The sequence below is a fragment of the Protobothrops mucrosquamatus genome, unplaced genomic scaffold (assembly GCF_001527695.2).
Source record: "Protobothrops mucrosquamatus isolate PMUCROS unplaced genomic scaffold, P.Mucros_1.0 scaffold_217, whole genome shotgun sequence".
NCBI classification, from domain to species: domain Eukaryota; kingdom Metazoa; phylum Chordata; class Lepidosauria; order Squamata; family Viperidae; genus Protobothrops; species Protobothrops mucrosquamatus.
Window position 1 is genome coordinate 1,857,024 of NW_015386293.1, and position 13,483 is coordinate 1,870,506.

The following is a 13,483-nucleotide window of genomic DNA, read 5'->3' on the forward strand; positions in this document are numbered from 1 at the left end:
ACGTGGTTGTTCCAGCTTGCGGGACTGGCCTAAGGGATTTTAAAGGGGTTTTATTTATTTTTAAATTTGACGAGTTTAAATATTTCTTTTTAATCAATTTTAATAGGTGTATAATGTGTGTGTTTTTTATCTGATTGTTAGCCGCCCTGAGTCCGTAAGGAGAAGGGCGGGATATAAATGTAATTAATAAATAAATAAAATAAATAAATCTAGATAGTATAGTCAATTTTGTTCCATGTTGTAGTTACTAGTTGATTATCCAGGTTATCACCGCTTTCAATAGATCGCACCTGAAAGTCAATTCCTGTTGCTTTTAAGACTGCAAGTATTTCAGTTGAAGTCATTCTTTGATCATCAGAGTTCTCCATAATTTGTACGTAGATTTGTGAAATATCTTCTTCTGTAGCGATTGGTTGACTTGTGGAATAATAATAGTAGTAGTAGTAGTAGTAGTAGTAGTAGTAGTAGTAGTAAAGTTGGAAGGGACCTTGGAGGTCATCTAGTCCAACCCCCTGCTCAGGCAGGAAACCCTATACCATCTCGGACAAATGACTTTCTAGTCTCTTCTTAAAAACTTCCAGTGTTGGAGCATTCACCGCTTCTGGAGGCAGGTTGTTCCACTGGTTAATTGTTCTAACTGTCAGGAAGTTTCTCCTTAGTTCTAGGTTGCTTCTCTCCTTGCTTAGTTTCCACCCGTTGCTTCTTGTCCTGCCTTCAGGCGCCTTGTAATATATGATCAATTAGAGTCTCTGTTTGAGATTTTAAGTCAAGCATTTTTCTAGAGCTCAATTGATCAGTAGCTTCTTCCTCCATCTCTTTAAATTGTGTGCACTGTTGCATATAGGCCTCTTTAAAGCTAGTCTGTTCCTCCATTATTGTTCCTTGGCCTATAGGTTGGTCCATTAAAATTTGAAATTCAGTTTGTGGTTCTGCAAAGTGATCTTTAATTTTTCTCCAAGATTTCATGTACTCTGTAGTTTCCAATTTTTTTCCAACATAAGGTCATAATTAAGCTGTGAGTGAGATTGAGAAAAGGCGTTCAGGTAAGACAACGCCCCTTTCCATGATAAAATAGTCTTTTAGTAGAAGCTATATTTATTAGAAGTCAACAAATATCCACCTCCACAATTTCTAGTAAGCAAATTCAGCCCACAGCTGCTTCAAGGCCTTTATTTTTTTCCCTTTTATTATCATTTGTAGGTCAAATCCATCTTCAAACACCAAGCGAAAGTACAATTGCAGTAACACTTTTCACCACACGATGTCCTCAGTAGGCTGTAAAATCTTTTTTTCCGAGTTAATTTTTTTTATCTCATTAGGAAAATAGAGAAGAAGAAATAAAAGCAAATATCTCCAGCATAGTAGATAAAATAATAATAATGTTCTATGATAAGGATTTTTTCAGGGCCCCAAAATATTCAAAAAATTAAATATCCAATAAAAATTTACTGTTTTATAGTTTTGTTCAAAGCTTTTTTCCCAAATAATCAAACACCGCTCTCTTAAGGCAGGGAAGTCATTTAGAGGTTTTTTACAGGAAAATAGTTGGGGCTAAGAGAGGGAAGGAAAGGTCTCATCCGGATTTCTCCACAGTGGTTCTTCACACTTAGCTGTTCTTCTGACATTCGGCTGGTGCAGCTGGGTGATCGGCCATTTTACTGGCCTATCTTTTCTCCGACGGCCCTAAGGAGCTAGCTCGGACCACGGAAGGAGTTGCCGCCCTTCCACAGTCAACAAGGGCGACGATGGTCGCCCCTCCAGGGCAACTTTTCAACCCGATTAAGGGTCTACCGGTGAAGGGAAAGCAGCCGGTGAAGAGACGGAGCTCTCCGCACGACTGCACACGCCGCGATCCGGAATCGGAAGTCCCAATCTTTTCTTGATAACCTCCAGCATTATTATTTCAGTTGATGAAGCTCAAATTACTCCACACTATATAAAAACCTAATTCTCTACATAACTAATGTTGGGACAGATGAAAGGAAAAGAGGACAATCAGCAGTAAAATAGAGGAACTCTATGGTGGTGATGAGTACACCACTGGAAGACCAGGTCAAGGACAGATCATAATGGAGAAAAATTTATTTAAATCCTCAATAAAAGTTGACAATGACTTGATGACAAATAAACAAATACATTTCTTATTTTATTATATATTAAAATTCTGATTCACTACATTCTGACAATATATCAAGACAATATATCAATATATCAAGATGAACAAGTTTTAAAACAAGGTTTCCAAACTAGTTACATTGTTACAATAAATCTATGTTCTCCAAAGTTGCATTATAATTGCATTGTTCATTTTGGTGTTTGGATTTTTAGGCAAGATTAAATTGAAAGGAGGTTGATGATAGAAATTTAGAAATTCCTGCTTTAAAGGAATTACAATTTAATCAAAAAGTTATTATCTGAAAACAAAGTTTCTGCAAATTTAAGCACTACACAAAAAAAGAAGTAATTAGGCAATAAGTTCATATTCTCATAATTACTCAATGATTCTAATAAAAAGTCTAAAATTGATGGGATAAAATATAATGTATGTCACCCTGAGATGAACAACCATTTTCGAATCTAATCCAAATAAACTACTCCAATAACGAAATAAGGCCTACAGTTGATATACATTTGGTTATCACTACTGGAGATGACTAAACCAAAACAGGATTTCTGATAGTAGAATCAATATTGTCTGCAGTGTTATGTCACCAGTTAATGAGAAAATGACATTTTTTTCCACAAATAAAATAAATAGCCTAGTTCTTCTTGTGCTGAAAAGTCTGTACAAAGGAATGACAGCTGATCTATATGCAGAGTTATGTTTCTCAAACAGTGAATACAATCTAAGATTTATATGTCTTATGGCTATATAAATAAGTCAAATATGGTACTTCATAGTATTAGTAAGACCTGATGCATTGAGCCACAATATCACTCCTGAGGGCAACAATACCTGTCATGAATTCCTATGCAGTCAGCTACACAACTGTTTTTAAACATTTTATATGAAAAAACCTGCATCCTATATATTTCTTCCTTAATGTTTTTAACTGGCCATGACAGCCTTTTTTTTTTTTTTTTTTTTACAAATATGATGCATTTACTTACACAAGCAAAAAAGATAATCCTACTCAATACGTTTTCGGAGACGCTCGGCAGTCCCCGCCTTGCCTCCACCCTCATTCACTTTCCTCTTCCTTCCTCCCCCTAAACCCACAACCTCTCCTCTTTCCTCCTTTCCACCTCCCTACATCCCATCTCCCTTCTTAACCACCTCATCGAGTGCAATTTGGGGTACCAGCCGAGCATCTACTCTTTTTAATACAATTCCATTATTTACCTATAACATATAAATACATCAATTTTTATAATTTCTATCCCCTAGTCCCCTTCTCCCCTCCCCCCCTGGACTTCCCAGAACTGAGTACAGGAATAATCACATAATAATCCAAGTCTAACCCAAGCAACCCATTCATAATATAAACAAGTATAAACTTACTGTAACTCTAATATACAATAATCAGCTTAACTATATATATATAAATTATATATAAAAATATTTATAAATAACAATAATTAATCAAAGGCTATATAATAATTGTTCATTTCATATTTTCTCTGAATATAATCTATCCATCTTCTCCATACAGAAATAAATTTCTCTTGGTATTGATCCTTCAGGTATGCGGATATTTTTGCCATTTCTGCAAAGCATGAGACTTTCTGTCTCCAATCATCCATAGTCGGTAATATCGCCTTTTTCCAATTTTGCGCAATCAATGTCCTTGCTGCTGTTATACAATACAACATCAAATTCATTTCTTTTGAATCCAAATTATCCATGATGCCCAATAAAAATAATTGCGGTGTAAATTTTATCTTTTTCTTAAAAATCTGTTGAAGATTCCACCAAATCTTAATCCAAAAGGCTTTAACATCCCTACATGTCCACCAGATATGATAATAAGTTGCATCCAAACTACCACATCTCCAACATTTTGGCTGCAAGTTCGGATACATGCAAGACAATTTTTGGGGATCCAAATGCCATCTATAAAACATTTTATAAAAATTTTCCCTTAAATTCTGTGCTTGAGTGAACTTGATATTTCTTACCCAAATTGTTTCCCATGTTTCTAACATAATTGGTTCTTGAATATTTTGAGCCCATTTAATCATACAATCTTTAACTAATTCTGTTTCCGAATCAAACTCTATCAAAACACTATATATTCTCCTGATATGAGCTCTGCTTTGATCTTTAATCTGTCTTATCAAGTTCACATCTTCCAATGTTAAACCTAACTTTTGGTCTATATGCCATCTCTCAACCAACTGGGAGTAAAAGAACCAGGACTGGAGAATATTATCTTGTCTCAATTCATCCAATAATTTAATTTGCCAGTCCTGTCCCCTTAAGATAAGTAAGTCCTTATAAACAATTCCCTCTAGTTTAACTCCCCTTGTAATTCCTTGTATTGCATGTTCCGGAATAGCCCACATTGGGATTTTAAAACTTAACTTATAATAATACTTTTTCCNAAATCCTTTTTTAAAATAGGTATCATCTGAAACAAAAAAAGAAATTTAGGAAGAACATTCATTTTAACCACTGAAATTCTCCCCAATAATGATAACTGTAACTTTTTCCACTCATTTAAATCCTTTTGAACTTTTATCCATAACTTATCATAATTATTTTTATACAGTTTAACATTAGAGGCAGTAATATAAACACCCAAATATTTCACCTTTTTCACTATTCAAAACCAGTTAGGTTACTTAAAGTCTCTTTATCTTTCAAAAACATATTTTTAGATAATATTTTAGTCTTATTGTTATTTACTTTAAATCCCGAAACTTTCCCATACTGTATCAAAGTCTGTATCAAGTTTCTTGCTGAATCAATCGGTTGCGATAAAGTAAAAACCAAGTCATCAGCAAAAGCTCTAAGCTTGTAGTCATTCTTGCCCAAAGTTATTCCTTTTATGCTCGATGATTCACGAACCTGAATTAGTAAAATCTCCAAGGTCAATATAAACAATAAAGGTGATAATGGGCATCCTTGCCTCGTACCTTTCTCAATTTTAATTAAGTCTGTCAATCCTCCATTTACTACCACTTGCGCTGATTGTTGTTGATAAATAGCCTTTAACGCTGATAAAAATCTGTCCCCAAAGTTCATTTTATCCACCATTCATAATAAAAATTGCCAGTCCAACTTGTCAAAGGCCTTTTCAGCATCCAGGAAGATAAGAGCCGCCGGGATTTGATTATTTTTATCCAGATATTCCAACAAATTTACAATTTGTCTGACATTATTCTTCATATATCTACCATTTATAAATCCAGATTGATCCACATGAATAATCCGTTTCAATACTTGCATTAGTCTATTAGCCAGGATTTTTGCAAAAATCTTATAATCCGTATTCAATAAGGATATTGGCCTATAATTTTTAGGCTGAGTCAAATCCTGATCCTCTTTTGGTATAAGTGAAATAAATGCACACCTCCAAGATGGTGGTACTTCTTCTCCTAACAAAATACTGTTAAAAAGACATCTCAAGGGTTCTAACATTTCTTCAGACATTTTATAATAAATTGCCGTTAGCCCATCTGTACCAGGGGCCTTACCAACCTTCAATTGTTTAATTGCCTCTATAATCTCATCCAGCACAATCGGACAATTCATCATTCCTTTTTGATCATCTGAAAGTCTAGGAAAATTTACTTGTTGGAGATAACTATCTATTTCAGAAGTTTGTATATTCTCAGAGGCATATAATTTTGAAAAGTATTCCGAAAAAGCCTTTTTAATCAAATCTTGCTGGAAAACCTCTTTATCTTTGTAATTTATTTTCTCAATAATTCTTTGTTTTTGTTTCTTTCGTAATTGATAAACTAACCACCTTCCAGGTTTGTCTGCGTTACAGAATGTATTATGTTTCATGTATCTCAGGTTAACTGCCATTTGATCGGCCAATAACATGTTAAATTGTTCTTTCAGCATTGCAATAGATACCTTTAAGTTATTATCCATTGGATTTAAGGAGAAAGCTCTCTCTTTTATTTTTATCTCTTGTTCCAGATCCCTATGCCTTTGTAACTGCTTTCGCCTATGAGCAGTATTCATTGAAATTAAAGCACCTCTCATAAATGCTTTGCTTGCATCCCATACCATTGATATAGAAGTGCCTTTATTCATATTCAACATAAAAAAGTCTTTTAAGTGATCTTTAAGTTTCTGTACATTAATTTCATATTTTAATAAGTTCTCATTTAATCTCCAAGTCCTTTTACTTTCACCATCAATTAAAAATTCCATCCATACAGGACTATGATCTGATAAGATCCTAGGAAAAATCTTCACTTTTTTAACCTTAGGGATCAAGTCACTAATAATCAAAATAAAATCAATTCTAGAATGAGATTGATGCCTATCTGAAAAAAAAGTAAAATCACTTTCTCCTATATTCCAATCTCGCCATATATCTTTTAACTCCAAATCCTCTTGCAGTGCAAAAAAACTTTTAGGCAATTTAGTTTGAGTTGAAGCTTTAGAAAAAGTATTTTTATCTTTGTTAGGGTCTATTACACCATTCCAATCTCCCATCATAATAACAGATTTATAATCCAATTGAGTTATCTTTTGATGTAGAAGACTGTAAAATTGTTTCTGCTGCTGATATTGGTTAGGTGCATATATGCCAACAATAAGACATTTTTTCCCATTCAATAAAAATTCAATAAACACAAATCTTCCTTCTGTATCAGAGTCTATTAACTTTGGCAATAATTCTTTCTTAACATAAAAAACTATACCTGCTTTTTTCTTTGGTGCAGGGGCAATAAAATGTAGACCCAATTTAGAGTTAATCAAATACTTTTGATCTTTTGATGTAATATGTGTTTCTTGCAAACATATAATATCATTTTTATATTGTTTCAAATAATGAAATATTTTCTTCCTTTTTTGTGGTGAATTCAATCCATTAACATTTAAAGTCATTAACTTAGCCATCTTTTGGCTTTTGGAGCTTCTGGAGCATTCCTTGCAGGTCTGCCCTGACAGATCTTTTGGATCTAGCCCCTCCCACTGGCTCTGAAATAAACGAATATGTTTGAGGCATAGATTCTTCGTTTATAATCTGCACGTGTCATTCTCTGCTCTTTTGAATCATCTTTTACCTCCATCAGTTGTTGACTCTGACAATCTCCTGCAGATAATGATGTAGCTCCAGGCAATTCTACAATCAGTTGTTTCACTACTTCTTCCGTTCTTTTAGTTGGTGATGTAGGAGGTGAATCAGCTTTCAGAACCGTTAGATAAAAATCTTTAGCCTTCTGAACTGTATCAAGTTTATAACGATTCCCAGCATAACTCAGAGCTATTCCAACAGGTATCTCCCATTTAAAAGGCAGTTGTCGCTTCTTTAACTCCTGGGCCAAAAAGGCAATTATTTTTTTTTTAGGATTTTTGAAGGTATTTCTTTCAAAAGTATAACATCTTGAGCAGCAATCTGAAATCTCTGCTGATAAAAAGCTTGTATAATATCATTTCGGCGTGATTTTCTGGAAAAGTAGACAACAACATCTCTAGGCAATTGTCTCTGACGTGCTACCCATGAGTTTACTCTATATGCTTTTTCAATTTCTCCATATATAATTTCAGGATCGCAGTCAAAAACCAAGGCTAGGGCAGCTGCTACCTCCTCCCTCAGTTTCTCTTGTAAATTCTCTTTTAATCCTCTAATCCTTATAGCATGCTCCATTTCTCTGTATTGTGATATTACAATATCATTTTGAACAATCTCCACACCTTCTTCTACTTTTTCTAATCTCTCCTCCATTCCCTCCACTTTCTCCACCACTTCATCCACATGTCCCTCTATGCGATCCACATGAAATGCAAAACCTTGAAAAATTTGGGACATATTTTCACACAATTCATCATTTTTCTTACCAAGAAGTTCTTCTGTTTCCACTCTCATTTGTTGGACTATTTGTTTAGAAATTTGTGCCAGAGAGTCCTGTAAATCTTTAAGAGAAATGTAGGGAGAAGGCGAGGGTGGAGGAGTTTTAGCTTTCTGCTGTGTATATTGTACAGCTGGAGAAGAACTAGCTGCTTTAGGCACTGCAGAAGTTCCAGTACGTTTAGAAGCCATTCTTAACTTTAAAAAAGTCTTAATAGTCAATCCAGATCAGCAAGTATTTAAACAAATTTTTCTTGAATTTTTTTCTTCTTTTTTAAAAAAATCTTTACAGTCTTTACAATGTAGCAATCCACAACCGGAAGAGAAGTGAAAGTTTCCCTTTGAAACAAAGAAGCGGCTCGCCCACAGCCATTTTTCCCCCCCAAAGTTAACTTTCAATTATAACAATTGAGAAGAAGCCTTTATTCCTTCTGAGTTAAAGTTGTATTTTTTTCCAAACAAGTCCAAGTTCCTGGTCAGCTCTGTCTGTTGTTATTCACATTTAAAAAGTTTCAAAATTTCAGAGGTGGAGACGACGTCTGGCTTCGCTGCAAAGACGAAGACATCCCGGTCTGCGGAGAAAGCTCTGAGCTCCGGAGGAGTTCTCACCTTCGTCTCCCTGGAAACTCCTAGGGAGACTAGGGAACTCTACTCCTACTCAGAATAAAGCTCGCCTTCTCTCCTTCTCCCGGAGAGAAAGCCCAAGCCGCCAAACAGCTGGTAGACGCTGTTTCGGCAGCTTTAACACAGTCCCGGACGGGAGGCTGTCAAAAAGCCTCCATCGGCCGTCGCCGAGCCACCGAAAGTCCCATCCTATATATTTCTTGAAAGAAAGATGTTTCTTCTTCCAAGAAGTTACACTGTGCCTTGAAGCCAGTTTAGCTGAATAGCTATACAGGTGGTCCTCACTTATCAATGTCCTTATTTAGTGACTGTTCAACATTTTGAAGCGTAAGAACAGTTTTGAGGCTAATCCTCTCATTGACAACTGTTGGAATATTCTATAGTGATGTGATCATGATTTGCATGCTTTATAACAGTTTCAGACAGAATTAATGGAGAATGCAAAGTAAAATTTGAAGTTGAGATCACATGTCTCACTTAAAAACTTCAGTGACTTGCATTACAACCAAATAGGAAGGGACATCGTAAATCCATCACACACACATGATCTTTTCTTAGCAATTGTGATATTTATCAACAGTTGTCAGTCCCAATCATGTTTGCTACGTGAGGACTTCCTGTAATCCTTAGGCATAAATGTTTCCTGAAGTAATAGAGTATGAAGCGTAGACTATCTCCAGGATGATATAATCTCCTGAAGAACTCAAGTTTAAGCAACCGAACCTGAAACATCACTTTCTGTGAGAAGCCTTCATTTTTACAAAATGTAATAGAATTGCTTTCTTTTAACTAATGAAGATTCACTAATGTAACTAACTTCATAACAAGTAAGGAAGTTCCCCAAACTTGGTTCTGGGTGACTTCAGTCTGCCTTCCCTGGGTTCAGCTTCAAAAGTGGCTCATGAGTTCATGACCTCCATGGACCTACCCAGATTATCAAAGGTCTGACTTAGAACAGTGATCACATTCAGATTTAATCTGCTTATCAGAGTAGTGTCAACATGATCTGGTGGGGAATCTAATATTATCCCCGTCATGATGAGATCACATCCTGATATCCCTGAGACTCTCCTTACCACACCCACTCCACAGGGACACTGACACATTAGAATGGTCTACCTCTGGACACTGATGATCCTAAATGGATTCCAGAAGGAACTGGAAGACATTCTGAAGGATCTGCTGCACAGTCCTGCCAAAGCCTTAGTAACGGCCTGGAACCAAAAGGCTGCTGAAGCTCTGGATAGGATCACCCTATGCGATCTCTCACAAGCCTTTGCTCTCATTGTTCCCCAACGTTCATAGAGGAACTAAAAGTTCTGAAATGAATTAAGAGTTGTATAGAGTACCACTGGAGGAAAACAAAGGGTGACTCCAACTGGACATGTCTTAAGAGTCACTACTAAGGCCTATTTCGTGGTGATAAAAGCAGCAAAATGTAATTACTTCTCTGCTCTTATTTCATCTGCAGAGTGTTATTGATCCTGTTCCAGATCACTTGATCCCTACCAACCCAAGGGGGTTTGGATGATCATCTTCAGGGCTGTGCACAAGAATTTGTTGAACACAAATAAAATCACTCAGAGTCTTTGCATGGTGCTAGTGCTTGCCTAGAGAGACATCTTGCCCAGTAATATGGGAACAGTTTGATTTTGTTGTACCTAAGGAAGTGGATAGGGTCCTCTGCACTGTGAAGGCAACCACCTGTCAACTAGACCCTTGTCCCTCCTGGCTGGTGAAAGCCTCCAGGACTGTGACCACCAGATGGGTTTATGCAATGATAAATCCATCTCTGCAAGAGGATACTCTCCCAGGACATTTAAGGAGGCCCTGGTTTGTTCTCTCATTAAAACCCTCACTCGACCTCTCCTGCCTAGACAACTTTCATCCAGTCTCCCATTTTCCCTTTTTGGATAAGTTAGTGGAAAAGGTGGTTGCTTGACAGCTCCAGGGGATCCTGGATGAAACAGATTTCCTTGAACCCTTTTAGTTAGGATTCAGGCCTGGCTATGGGAGAGAGACTGCTTTGGCTGCGCTCATAGATGATCTCTGGCAGGAGTAGGATGGGGGTAATGCAACCATTCTGTTTGACCTCTCAATGGCCTTCAGTACCATGAACCATAATATTCTTTTGGTCTGGCTATCTGAGTTAGGGCTGGGTGGCATAGTTTTGCACTGGTTCAGCTCCTTCCTCCAAGACCAATTCCAATTGATGTTGACAGGGAGTGAGAGATCCAACCCGACTACTCACTTATGGTGTTCCACAGGGCTTGGTACTCTCTCTTGTTGTTTAATAGCCACATAAAGCCTTTGGATGAGATCATCTGTCAATATGGATTGAGGTATCATCAATATGCTGATGATATTCAGATCTACAGTACATCGCTACACATGGTTATCTAAGTGATGCTATCTCTGCCCTCTTGAGATATCTGAAGGCTGTAGGGATCTGGATGGGGGAACAACAGACTTTGACTGAACCCTGGCAAGACCAAGTGGCTTTGGATGCATGAAGCCTCAGGATCCAAATGTTTGTCATCCTTAGATATGGATAGAATTGCAACTTAGAAGTTCTCCTGGATTCACAATTCCTGGTCAAAGAGCAGGTAAAGGTGATGACTAGGAAAACTTTTGCACACCTCGTTTCTGCATCAGTGTTTTTAGTGCTCAGGTTTCAAAAGAATATACATCCAATTAGATTAAAATTGGTTTTATAGTTGCTCTGTTTCCCCTGGGTAGTTAGTCACCGCTTTTCTTAGAGGGTAGGGTAAAATTTCCCTTCCCTCTCTCCTCACAGGGCGAAAATACTTTGGGCAGCTTTTGCAGGAAAAAATACTTAAAATCTTAAAGAGAGGATCAGGTGTCACCCAGTTTCATCCGTGTTGCTTTAAAGTTGCTTGGTGGTGCTTTTGACTTCAGCTGTCATCAGCTTAGTGACCAGCCATATTGGTATGGCCGGTCTTTCCCCCGCCGGTTCGGAGGGCTTCCCCAGATTAAAAGGAAGGACTGCCGCCCTCCCGCGATCTAGTGGGGGTCCCCTTCTTGATAAATGTAACAAGAATGTTTTTACTTAGTTGAAAATAACAATTCTGTTTGCCCAATATGAGATAATAGATATTACTAGAAAAAGAGAGAGAGTATTTGAGCTTCCAATATTAGACCTAAACTAAAAAATGTATATATATTACTGAATTATTGGTTAACCCAGACAACACATATAACGGTTTTGACTTATTAGAGGGGATTGTAAGGAACCACTTCAATCCACATCTTAAGAAAGCAGAACTCTTGGAAATGGTTTCTTCCAACAGGAACTTTTATTAAGAGAAATTGATAGCAGGCATGATAGACAGGATCTGAGGGATTCCCTCACAAATTGATGTTTTAAAGCAGTGGTTCTCAACCTGTGGGTCGCGACCCCTTTGGGGGGTCGAACAAACTTTTCACAGGGGTCGCCTAAGACCATTGGAAAACACATATTTCTGATGGTCTTAGGAACCGAGACATCGCTCCTCTATCCGTCTCCAGGCGGATAAAAACAACACAGAGAATGGTAAGACTTAAAGCATCAAAGGAGCAACTCCCCGCCTCTCAGGTAGAGCTAGCAAGAGCCAACAATTCAGTCCGCCTTCTCCCAGCCTTTTCACCAATCAAAAGCCGTGGCCCGGACATTGGCGTCCGTGACGTATCTTCCCGGGGAATCTGTGAAGCCGGCGGAGCTGCTCCAGATCGCGCTTGCGTGCAGTCACTCGCGCCTCGGTGGAAGAGGGGAGACGGGCTGGCGGGGAGTTGAGGGGGGGTGAGGCAGAAGGAGGAGGAGGGAGGGAGGGAAGGGTTGTTAGCTGTAGAATCAGCACGCCGGAGGGCTTTGCCACGGGGGTGGGTTCCTTTTGTATTTTGATTCCCTCCCTTTTGTTCACTCGCTCGCCTCCTTTCTGTTGAACCCCCTTGGTCTAGATCGGAGTTGCTGCTTTGCGTGGGCATGAGCCAGGCTGGCCATTCGTGGAGTTGGTCTCTGCCCTTGTGTGGGGGGGTTGCAAGCACCTTAATTGAGTCTCCCCACCCCCATCCGTGGGATTTTCCTCGGGGTTGCTAGGAGCTACGCTTAAACTCGGAATCGCCCGGCTGCAAGCGAAGAGAAGGGAGTTGGCGCAGGCGAGAAAGCCAGCAAGCCAGCCAGCCTGCCTGAATTGCGAGCTTCCCTTCGCCTTTTTCGTCGTGAATCGGGAACAAGCCAACCTCGGGATTTTTCCTCCTCCCGCCTTTAAACGGCTTCCTTTTATTCTGCCTCCCGCCTGGTCGGGATCCAAAGGCGAGGCTCCGATTGGGGAAGTGTATATTCCACTGCCAGAAATTGTTAGGAAAAAGGAAATGCATTGAGAGAGGGACTTGTCAGAAAACATTTAGATGAGAATCAAGTATGCTCAGTGGAAGGTGAAAATGTTGGAAGGAGGGAATGAAATAGCTGGAATCTAGGACAGCTGTAAAGTCGTGTCCTTCTGTTTTGGGAAACTTCTATGAAAAAGTAGTCACGTAACCCCTCGCTTCATCCACAAAATGTTACAGGGGTTCTGATTTTTTATTTATAACCCTTTTCCTTTCTTCCATTCTCTTGCTGCTTTTCCTTCAATTGGTCATGTGATCAAAATGTGGATGCTTGGCAACTGGCCTGTATTTATGGCGGTTGCAGTGTCCCAGGGTCATGTGATTATTTTTAGCAATCTTTTGACAAGCAAAGTCAATGGGGAAGCCAGATTCATTTAACAACTGTGTTCCTAACTTAATAACTGCAGTGATTCACTTAACAACTGCAGCAAGAAAGGTCGTAAAATGGGTGCAACTCACTTAACAACTGCCTTGCTTAGCAACAGAAATGTTGG

The 13,483-nt window shown here is 38.4% G+C and overlaps 1 protein-coding gene across 1 annotated transcript in view; it reads right to left on the reverse strand.

The window, feature by feature from the left end:
- LOC107298532 (TGF-beta receptor type-1) overlaps positions 1-13,483 on the reverse strand; it is a 37,134-nt gene that overhangs the window by 7,116 nt on the left and 16,535 nt on the right. The window lies entirely within an intron of this gene.